General features: G+C 47.1%; 1 pseudogene; it reads left to right on the top strand.

Moving 5' to 3' along the window:
- The first annotated feature begins 971 nt into the window (after positions 1-971).
- Positions 972-11588, top strand: LOC120063681 (annotated as a pseudogene).
- The last annotated feature ends 343 nt before the right edge of the window (positions 11589-11931 follow it).

Below are 11931 nucleotides of genomic sequence, written 5' to 3'. Positions count from 1 at the left end.
GCGTGTGAAAAGGTGGGAGTGCATGTTCCTCGCTTCTGTTACCATTAGCGCCTGTCAGTTACAGGCAACTGTCCGCTGTGTCGCAAGGAGATTGAGAAATCTCCTATGGTATGTGTTTATGTGTTCTCTTATTAAAGGTTTCTAAATGTCTGTATATTTAAATATTTAACTAGGTAAGTAAGTTAAGAACAAACTCTTATTTTACAATGACGGCCTACCCCCCCTGGCCAAACCCTAACGACGCTGGGCCAATTGTGCACCGCCCAATGGGACTCCCAATCACGGTTGTGATACAGTCCGGGATCGAACCAGGGTCTGTAGTGATGCCTCTATCACTGAGATGCAGTGCCTTAGACCGTTGCGCCACACGATAGGGTTGGAACATTTGAACTGACTCTTGACAAGAGAAGGAAAGCTAGGTAGGTAGAATCAACTGCAAACGCATCATCCCTTTGATAGTCTGTTTCTCTATAGTGATGTTTGCATTACCTTCTTATTTGGTGATAATCACCAGTATTATAGTGTTTTTTATTACTTTTACTTACGTCTTCCGGTAGCCAGGGTGTGATGGAGTTTCTGTTGGCCAATCACTGAATGTGACCTTCATGTAAAATCATAACATCATTGTTTCCTAAAGCTTCTAAGCCTCATTTAGAGGTTAGTCATGATGACGGTTCAGCCTGTGGGAGGGACTGGTTAGTCATGATGACGGTTCAGCCTGTGGGAGGGACTGGTTAGTCATGATGACGGTTCAGCCTGTGGGAGGGACTGGTTAGTCATGATGACGGTTCAGCCTGTGGGAGGGACTGGTTAGTCATGATGACGGTTCAGCCTGTGGGAGGGACTGGTTAGTCATGATGATGGTTCAGCCTCTGGGAGGGACTGGTTAGTCATGATGACGGTTCAGCCTGTGGGAGGGACTGGTTAGTCATGATGACGGTTCAGCCTGTGGGAGGGACTGGTTAGTCATGATGACGGTTCAGCCTGTGGGAGGGACTGGCAACAAGGTTTTTGGCATTGGACTTCTTAAAGGAACATGTTGCCATTGTGTGCTGACTGTGCAGGACCAGTGACCGGTACCGCTTCTTAGAGAGCTGTGGAGGACAAGAACATTGGTCCCTTCATCAAGACCGTCATGACCCGCTGTATCCAGTCCACCCACTGTGTCCGGTGAGTCAGGCTAGTAATCATAGTATGGTCCACCTTGGAAGCATTCATTATAGAGGGCAACACCTTATTATTACCAAGAATTTCAAAGAGGCAGACATCTATGCGCCAAATCATTTTTTCCCCCTTTTGTAGCTTTACCAGTGAGATTACAGGTGTGGAGGATCTGGGGACCACTGGCAGGGGACCTGCAGATTGGCATTCGTGTGGAGAAGATGTTCATGTCGGCGCTGCCTGGGAATGTGATTGACGTACGCCCTGTGGGAGCATTGACTTCCAAGCTGTATGCCCTCACTTCCTGTCCCTGGGAGACCAGGTATGTGCTTTACACTGTTGTGTATACAGTACCATCCGGTTCTTGGAATAGAGTCCAAGTAGTAGTATATAGAGTTTCTCCAAGATGGCGTAGCAGTCGGACGTGTGTTTTTGTCTTGTCCCTTCCTGTCCATTGTAAACATAGTTTTTCCTAGTTTTTTTTCTCCGTATATATATTTAATATTTTAATATCACTTTCTATCTACGGACTGAAAATAATCTCCTGCAACCCGCCTCACCCAATGTGGTACGAATCTGCTTTTTTTTACACTTAAGAACTCAACTCATCAAAAGCTAGCCAGCAAACTGGCTACCAGCTAACTGGCTACTAGTTAGCCACGGCCCGCTGTCTAAAGTACATCGGACTGTTAGCTTAAGAGGCCCATCGGATAAATTCTTTGGCCACTATACCCACCATACGGAGCCCTGCTGATCCGTCGTCTGAACCGGAACCCCAACAGAAGCTAGCCAGCTAACTAGCGCGGACAACTCTCGCCAGTCTGCACAGCGCGACCAGAGCAAACCAGAGCAAATCGGACTTATTTTTCTCCGTATCTCCGGATTCCTACTGCAAGCTCTGAACCTTTTTTTTCTTCTTCACCTGGATCATCACAGCTAGCTAGCTGCTATTCGAGTGGCCACTCCTGGCTAACGTCACTGTCCCGAAGCAAGAACCAATTAGCCTGGAGCTAGCCTTGCTAGGCCCATCTCCTGGCTAGCCAAAGAGGTCCATCAGCCACTACTTGGGCTACAATACCTCTTTTTGCCAACTGGCTTGGACCCACAACGACTCATCACGACTGGACCACCGACGTGATTCGCCCGATGGGGTTTTTCTCAACTGGCTCCGCCGTCGCTTCATCCCCTGAAATCCCATCCGCTAGCATGCTAGCTAGCGGCCTGCTACCTGTCCAGAGCACATCGGGCTGTTAGCTTAAGAGGCCCACCGGACAAATTCTCTGGCCACTATACCTATTCTGCCAATTGGCCTGGTTTACCACATGGAGCCCTGCTGATCCATCTGCCGACGTAACAGCACGAGGGGGCCACAACAGACTTTCTTCCGTTGTGACGTCCCTCCAAGGCCCTTCTGTTAGCTTGCTAGCCCCAGCCCGCTAGCTGCCTGAAGCCACTCACTGGACTCCTATGATCACTCGGCTACACATGCCTCTCGCTAATGTCAATATGCCAGTGTCCCAAAAAAGTTCTGGGATACTGTAAAGGCTATGGAGAATAAGAGCACCTCCTCCCAGCTGCCCACTGCACTGAGGCTAGGAAACACTGTCACCACCGATAAATACACTATAATTGAGAATTTCAATAAGCATTTTTCTACGGCTGGCCATGCTTTCCACCTGGCTACCGCTACCCCGGTCAACAGCCCTGCACTCCCCACAGCAACTCGCCCAAGCCTCCCCCATTTCTCCTTCACCCAAATCCAGATAGCTGATGTTCTTAAAGGACTGCAAAACCTGTACCTCTACAAATCAGCCGGGCTAGATAATCTGGACCCTCTCTTTTAAATTGATCTGCCGAAATTGTTGCAACCCCTATTACTAGCCTGTTCAACCTCTCTTTCGTATCGTCTGAGATTCCCAAAGATTGGAAAGCTGCCGCGGTCATCACCCTCTTCAAAGGGGGAGACACTCTAGACCCAAACTGTTATAAACCTATATCCATCCTACCCTGCCCTTCTAAGGTCTTCGAAAGCCAAGTCAACAAACAGATTACCGACCATTTCGAATCCCACCGTACCTTCTCCGCTATGCAATCTGGTTTCAGAGCTGGTCATGGGTGCACCTCAGCCACGCTCAAGGTCCTAAACGATATCATAACCGCCACCGATAAATATCATAACCGCCATCGATAAGAGACAATACTGTGCAGCCGTATTCATCGACCTGGCCAAGGCTTTCGACTCTGTCAATCACCACATTCTTATTGGCAGACTCGACAGCCTTGATTTCTCAAATGATTGCCTCGCCTGGTTCACCAACTACTTCTCTGATAGAGTTCAGTGTGTCAAATCAGAGGGCCTGTTGTCTGGACCTATGGCAGTCTCTATGGGGGTGCCACAGGGTTCAATCCTCGGGCCGACTCTTCTCTGTACACATCAATGATGTCGCTCTTGCTGCTGGTGATTCTCTGATCCACCTCTACGCAGACGACACCATTCTGTATACTTCTGGCCCTTCTTTGGACACTGTGTTAACTAACCTCCAGACGAGCTTCAATGCCATATAACTCTCATTCCATGGTCTCCAACTGCTCTTAAATGCAAGATAAACTAAATGACCACTGCCCGCACCTGCCTGCCCTCAAACTTAGAATATGTGGACAACTACAAATACCTTGGTGTCTGGTTAGACTGTAAACTCTCCTTCCAGACTCACATTAAGCATCTCCAATCCAAAATTAAATCTAGAATCGGCTTCCTATTTCGCAACAAAGCATCCTTCACTCATGCTGCCAAACATACCCTCGTAAAACTGACTATCCTACCTATCCTCGACTTCGGCGATGTCATCTACAAAATAGCCTCCAACACTCTACTCAACAAATCGGATGCAGTCTATCACAGTGCCATCCGTTTTGTCACCAAAGCCCCATATATCACCCACCACTTCGACCTGTACGCTCTCGTTGGCTGGCCATCGCTTCATACTCGTCGCCAAACCCACTGGCTTCAGGTCATCTACAAGTCTTTGCTAGGTAAAGCCCCGCCTTATCTCAGCTCACTGGTCACCATAGCAGCACCCACCCGCAGCACGCGCTCCAGCAGGTATTTCTCACTGGTCACCCCCAAAGCCAAATCCTCGTTTGGTCGCCTTTCCTTCCAGTTCTCTGCTGCCAATGACTGGAACGAACTGCAAAAATCACTGAAGCTGGAGACCCATATCTCCCTCACTAGCTTTAAGCACCAGCTGTCAGAGCAGCTCACAGATCACTGCACCTGTACATAGCCCATCTGTAAACAGCCCATCCAATCTACCTCATCCCCATACTGTATTTATTTATTTATCTTGCTCCTTTGCACCCCAGTATCTCTACTTGCACATTCATCTTCTGCACATCTACCATTCCAGTGTCTAACTGCTATATTGTAATTACTTCGCCACCATGGCCTATTTATTGCCTTACCTCTCTTATCCTACCTCATTTGCACTCACTGTATATAGATGTTTCTTTTTTCTACTGTATTATTGACTGTATTTTTGTTTATTCCATGTGTAACTCTGTGTTGTTGTATGTGTCGAACTGCTGTGCTTTATCTTGGCCAGGTCGCAATTGTAAATGAGAACTTGTTCTCAACTAGCCTACCTGGTTAAATAAAGGTGAAATAAATAAAATAAAATAAAAATAAAAGACCTTGGTGGTTATCAACTAATCTTTCTCTCCTCACAGGAAGACTGAATCCATTGACGTGCTGGATGCTGTGGGCAGCAATATCGTGGTGAGCACCCGGGGGGTGGTGAGGTCATGAGGAGTTTGCCCCCCATCTCCACAAGGTCATCAATGAGGAGTGGATCTCAGATTAGACCAGGTAAACCTGAGGTCCAGCTCATGTCACGTCCATACGGTCTTGACTGACCTTATCGGTCTGAAATTCACACTGAACTCTTTCTCTCAGGTCTGCGTATGGTTGAAGCGACAGCGCCACAATCAGCCCAATGTGAAGCATCTGGCCAGCTGGCGGCCACTTCCTGGGAGGACGTGTTGACAATGACGGCATATGACGGGGAAGGCGCTGGAGCCAATTGTGCGCCGCCCTATGGGACTCCCAATCACGGCCGGTTGTGATACAGCCTTGAATGCTTCTGTTTTATATTCAGACCTCCCTCCCCCATGTTATGTGTATCAACAAAGAGAGAACAGTCTATCCACAGTGTCTCATGACCTGAGTTGTAGCATGATCCTTGTTGATCTTGTGTTTGTGTGTTGTCCTTTTTTTAAACTCTCTGTAGACACCAGTAGCCGGTGACATCAGTGTTTTCGTTTGCAGTTGCAAGGAGCTCAAGGCACCAATGTCAAGGCCATTGTAGGAGGGATGATGGATGCAGAGGCTCTGATCGCCCTGAAAGATATGCTGAACCGCTTGCGTAGTGACAGTCTATGTACTGAGGAGATCTTCCCCATGGCAGGGGCTGGCCAATGCAGAGTTGCCAGTGCTTCAGCAGCGGTTGCAATGCCTGCTTGCCTCCCAGGATATTTCTGTTGGTAGAACGCCTGTGACAAGTTTACTTCTGGTGACGTTTCAAAAAGACATTCTACTCAAATGCATGAAAATTCAATGATGTTGACACCATGGGAAACTGCACTGTAGGGTGATGAGGAGGAGCAAGCGGTGGCTGTGGGCTCCTGGCTCTCATTCACGCCACTGCTTGCTCTGTTTGCTACAAATATATGTTGTAACTTGTCACTCTGATCTTAAATGGATAGTGCGAGATTTTGGCAATTAAGCCCATTTCTACTTACCTAGAGTCATATGAACTCATGGATACCATTTGTATGTCTCTGTCTGCAGTTTGAAGGATGTTGAAGGTAGTTTCACAAGCCATTGCTAACTAGCGTTAGCGCAATGACTGGAAGTCTACAGGAACAACTAGCATGCTAGCGCAATTGCTAAATGAATATAGGGTAAACACTGGCTGAGCCTGAGGGGAACAGTGGAACATTACTACCTTCTGAATTCCTGCATCGCTGGCATTGAAGAGGGCGATTTGCTGCTCCTAGTTGGCACCAACCCACGCTATGAGGCACCACTTTTCAACGCACGCATCAGAAAGATGTATAGCTGAGAGGTCGGGGTGGGATTTAAGTGCTGTCAAATCACTGGCATCTCAATTTGCATGTAAATAACTGCTTCCAGCTCCTGATTTACACTCTCTCTTTAAGTGGAAACTCTAAATCTGAAACGTGACTGGTGGTATTTTATGGATACTTCATGTACCCCTGGTAGTTGGCTTCACAACGAGCTGTAGGAGGCCTTGGTGGGGTGGGAGGTGGACCTGACCTACACTTACGATCATCTGAGGGAGTCTGCTATGGTCCTGCAGGAAATAGTTTCTGGGACCCACCCCTTCTCTAAGGTAATCATCTATTATTTACATATCTCTGATGGTTGGTCACTAAGTGTAGTCATAGAGAATTCACTATGTCAACAATTATTAAAAAATCTTGTTCCTAGGTTCTTTCCGAGGCAAAGCATCCTGTAGTGGTGCTGGGCAGTGGTTCCCTGCAGAGAGGGGAATGGAGCCGCTATAAATGCAGCCATGTCCACCATTGCTCAGAATGCCAGCAGTGGAGTAGGAGAATGCTGGAAGGTACTCAATGTGCTTCACAGCTAATATCTACTACTGTACCTGATCTCACATTTTAGATTGATGGTGAATTTAAAAAAAAAATGCTATTGACAGATCAGTTTTCATAGCCAACTCCCTCTTTGTTTATCTGTCACTTACCCCCATTTCCTGTTCCTCTTTGGGGAAGATGCTGGCTGCAATGCTCTTCCACAACAAGATACACAAAAACATTTTCAGATGTGCAGGACTTAGAATAATATCCATGATCTTTAAGTGAGTCTTGTGTCAGACTGAACGTAGTTTTAGTTTCATAACTCTACACAGGGCACCATGGAGGCTCTGGGGCGGCGATGGCTGAAATCATTCTCCCTGGAGCAGCATACACAGAGAAATGTAGCACCTATGTGAACACTGAGGGCCGCGACCAGCAGACCAGGCTGGCTGTGACTGCTCCAGGCATGGCCAGGCATTATTGGAAGATCATTCTGCCATATCTGAGGTAAACTAATGTTTCATCACACTAATCAGTGTATGTGTTCATGAGTTAGTATCATTGTTGCGGGTGGGGGGGGGTTACCCTAAAGCTTGCTGGAGTGACATTGCTCTACGACACCATGGATGAGGTGCGTGACAGACTGGCGGAGGTTTCACCCAACCTGGTGCGCTATGATGATGTACACTCACACAAACCCCTCTCTCCTCCCTGGAGCTCCATAAAGAATATAGTTAGTGGTCCTCTAATGACGGACATAGTTGGCCTAAGGAAAACCCCTCCTATAAACATGTTACTGTTATTTTGACATTATTCTCTCATGCCTATGGTTAGTGAGGTTGTTAACTAATAATGTCTCTCTTCTACCGCAGGATGTGAATCAGACTGTCCTCACAGAGCCTCTGGTCCCTCCACAGCTCACTGTTCGAAACTTTTACATGACAGGTGAGTAGTGCTGAGCGATTAGTGCTTTTTGAGGTCGGTTTCGGTTCAATTATTAAAAGATAATCACGGATTTCGGTTTAGATGATGTATTTTTAAACATTAAATTAACTATGCATTATGTTAGTTAAATTTTTTTAAATTCAACTAGGCAAGTCAGTTAAGAACTAATTCTTATTTACACTGACAGCCTACCCGGGGAACAGTGAGTTAACTGCCTTGTTCAGGGGCAGAACGACAGATACCTTGTCAGCTCGGGGATTCGATCCAGCAACCTTTCGATTTACTGGCCCAACGCTCTAACCACTAGGCTACCTGCCGCTCCAAAATTGAATGCTGTAACACAGACTAAAACAATTAATAAAAGGTAGTGACTGCCCGTTACTGCTTATTAACCATAGTTTATTCACATTTACTTTAATCAAATATTTCACTTGTGTAGGTTATATTACATTTGTTTTATTTGATTACTTTATTACTTCACCTCTTCTCTATAAAGCTGCTGTCTGGAAGAAAAACAACTATTTTGTAGTTGAAAGTAAATAAGGCATACTTGTATGACTGCTGAATACCAACTATCAATCACTTAGATCATATTTTCAGGTAGAGATACCCTGGAATTTTGCTTAAATTCATCAAAAACGTTAGCTTAACAGTGAACCTTTTGTGGGATACACATAAGGTAATTCTAGGTCTTGTGCCATATTTTGGTTAAACTATCCCCAATTCAATGGAATTGCAACCCTCTGCATGCACAGTGCATTCTTCCATCACATGCTCAACTGATTCTCAAGATCTTGCACACTAATGAGTATCAGGTTTCAGGTAAGACCCAAGTGCAGACTGTGTTGAAGTAACAATGTTTATTGCAACAACAGGGGCAGGCAAACGACAGGTCAAGACAGGCAGGGGTCGATAATACAGAGTAGTGGGGCCAAGGTACAGGACGGCAGGCAGGCTCAGAGGCAAGGGTCAAAACCAGGAGGGTGAGAAAAGAGAGACTGGGGAAAAGCAGGAGCTGAGACAAAACGCTGGTTGACTTGAACAAACAAGACGAACTGGCACAGACAGACAGAAAACATAGGCAGGGGATAAGTGGGGAAGATGAGTGACACCTGGGGGGGGGGTCAAACAAGGACAGGTGAAACAGATCAGGGCGTGACAGTACCCCCCCCCCCAGGGACGCCACCTGGCTGGCCGGGGTGTAGGCGTTGGAATTCAGAGATGAGGCCTGGGTCCTGGAATCCCCTGCCCCGAGGTCAAACCTTCAGGAGACGTCTCACCCTGTATGCCTGTTGGCCGTCGATGAGACAGGGGGAGCGGGGTGGGCCTGGAAACAGGAGACAAAGGGCTGTGAGACATGGGTTTACATCTAGACACATGAAAAGTAGGAAGTATACGGAGGGTTACAGGGCAACAGAGGACGAACAGCAGAGGGGCTATTGATTTTAGAGCAGGGGGGGAAAGGTCTCGGCTTCTGGGGGTGTAGCGGCATGCCAGCGCATCCGGCTTAACCTCCTTGGGAACCGGTCGGTGTTGCGGAAGCGAAGTGGCCCGGGCCTTACTGAACCCCTCCCGGAGGGCCTGGTACTCCGCGGGAATGACGGAGAGGTTCGGGGCTATTTCCAAGCCTCCAGGAAGATGTCCCCGGGCAGGCAGAGATGATTTCAGGCAGTGGGCGTGGCAGAATGGGCTCCAGCCCACGAAGGCATCAGTAGACCAGTCAATCGAGGGATTGTATTGCTGGAGCCAAGAGAATCCCAATACCACAGGAACCTGCGGAGACTCAATTAGCAGGAATTGGATCGTCTCGCTGTGGTTCCCTGACACTCATAGGTTGATGGGAGTGATATGGTGGGTGACCCGGCCTATAGAGCACCCGTCCAGCGCTCTAACATCCATGGGAATGGAGAGGGGTTGAGTGGGGATGCCCAGCTTAGACGCCAGGGTAACGTCCATAAGACTCATATCGGCCCCTCGAGTCGATGAGTATCTGGAGAGACTTGGACTGGTCACCCCACAGCAGGGTGGCATGGAGAGGGGGGCGAGTAGGGGGAGAAGCAACATTATCCTTAAGACCCACCAGAGTACTCATTCCTACCAATGAGCTAGGTCTCTTGAAGGGACAGGTAAACACATAATGACCGGCAGTACCGCAATACAGACAACTCTGGGTGTTAAGTCTGCATCCTCATTCAGCTGGAGACAGTCTAGCTCTGCCGAGCTGCATCGGCTCGGGAAAAGGCAAATCGGCAGTCTTCGGAGGAACTTGGGTAAACCCGGATCCTCTCGGGGACGAAGACACTAGGGACTTCCGGAATTCATCAGATGCACGGTGGGATCCTTGAGTGAGCGATTGGGAACGCAATCAGACCTCTTCTCCCTCCTACGTTCTCGTAGCCGAGATGCAATATGGCAGTCGTGCCAACATATCTCATCAGCCACCTGGTGGAAGGGACTTTGTGGATTTGAGGCTCTTTCCTCTGTTGCCTCCATCATCCTCCAAATCCCAACATCAGCCGCCTCAGAGCGCAACTGGTCCTTGTTTGGGAACACACACCAAAGCACTCAACACGCTGACCAATACAAGGGTTGAAAAATTGGTGGCATTCCGGGAAAATGTGAGGCTTTTTGAGCCTGACAACGAGCCATCCTCAACAAGGTTGGAAAGTGACAGTGAAGATGAGGCCTCAGAGTCTGATGCTCAAGAGGTGGACATGGAGGAGGTCCAGGGAGAAGACATGGAAGCCTGAGAGGAAGACAACCAAAGCTTTAGTTTCTAGACTATCATTTTACAGATGCAATGGATCATTGGGGATCATTCAATCTTCCCTTTTGTTGTTCAGTGAAATCATCCCATGTGTAGTCAACTTATTTAATTAAAGTTACATTCGTAACTAAATGTTTTTTTACATTTTATTTCTATTGGAAGGATTTAATTATTTGCAATTATGTTTATTTATGATAAGGTAAAAGGTTTATGTTTCTGTCTCCATATGATATGGTAAATATATCCAATGCAAAAAACATCTACATTTAAATGGTATTAATATTAATTTGCATATATTCTCGCTAATTCCCACTGAAAGTTTCCACCTCTGAATATTGCCCAAAATGTGCAACCCTAGTCATTGTAGTTAATTACCACATTTTATGCACAATACTACGTAGAATATTGGCATGTTGGAAACTACAACTCCTTACTACATTGCACAGTTCAGTCTGGATCTAATTTATCTTTAGAGAAGCTGTGCGATGGTGCATTGACCTCACACACAAAGAAGAAATGGAATTCTAATAATTTAACCAACATCATCTGACTGTCTGTCTTTACTACTGTATGTGAATGTTGTGTTCAGTGCTTGACTTGGACTGAAATAGGTGCCGGTACTCATTTTGGGTGCCGGTACTGTTTACATTTAGGTGCAGGAGATCAACAGAGATAATGTTCTATAAGAGGAACAGGAGCTCAAGCAGTAGAACATTTCTGGTACTCGGCTCCGGTGAGCTCCTGCCCAAGTCAAGCACTGGTTGTGTTAAAATATCCCTCTTGTCTACAGATCCAATCAGCAGAGCCTGCCAGACCAGGGCTAAGTGTGTGTAGGCTGTGACCGAAGGAGCCCAAGCTATAGAGGAGCCATCCATATGCTTAAGATCTGTTTTCCAGGTCATTCCTCTCTACATGTACAAGCTGTCTATCCAACTCACACCAACAGAAATAACTCTTAGGCCTACATACATCCATAGAAATGTTATTATATGCCGTATAGTGTCATTGTAATAGATTCCAGCCTGTTCAACTGTCATTCAACGTCAACAGAACAAAGGAGATGATCGTGGACTTCAGGAAACAGCAGAGGGAGCACCCCCCCTATCCACATCGAAGGGACAGTAATGGAGAAGGTGGAAAGTTTTAATTTCCTCGGCGTACACATCACGGACAAACTGAAATGGTCCACCTACACAGACAGTGTGGTGTAGAAAGCACAACAGCGCCTCTTCAACCTCCTTTTGGCTTGTTTCCCAAAACCCTGACAAACTTTTACAGATGCACAATCGAGAGCATCCTGTCGGGCTGTATCACCGCCTGGTACGGCAACTGCACCGCCCTCAACCGCAAGGCTCTCCAGAGGGTGGTGCGGTCTGCACAACGCATCACCGGGGGCAAACTACCTGCCCTCCCTGACACCTACAGCACCCGATATCACAGGA

Source organism: Salvelinus namaycush, chromosome 19 (assembly GCF_016432855.1).
Source record: "Salvelinus namaycush isolate Seneca chromosome 19, SaNama_1.0, whole genome shotgun sequence".
Taxonomy (NCBI): Eukaryota; Metazoa; Chordata; class Actinopteri; order Salmoniformes; family Salmonidae; genus Salvelinus; species Salvelinus namaycush.
Note: the sequence above shows the minus strand (reverse complement) of the source record. Positions and strands in the feature narration are given on the sequence as shown.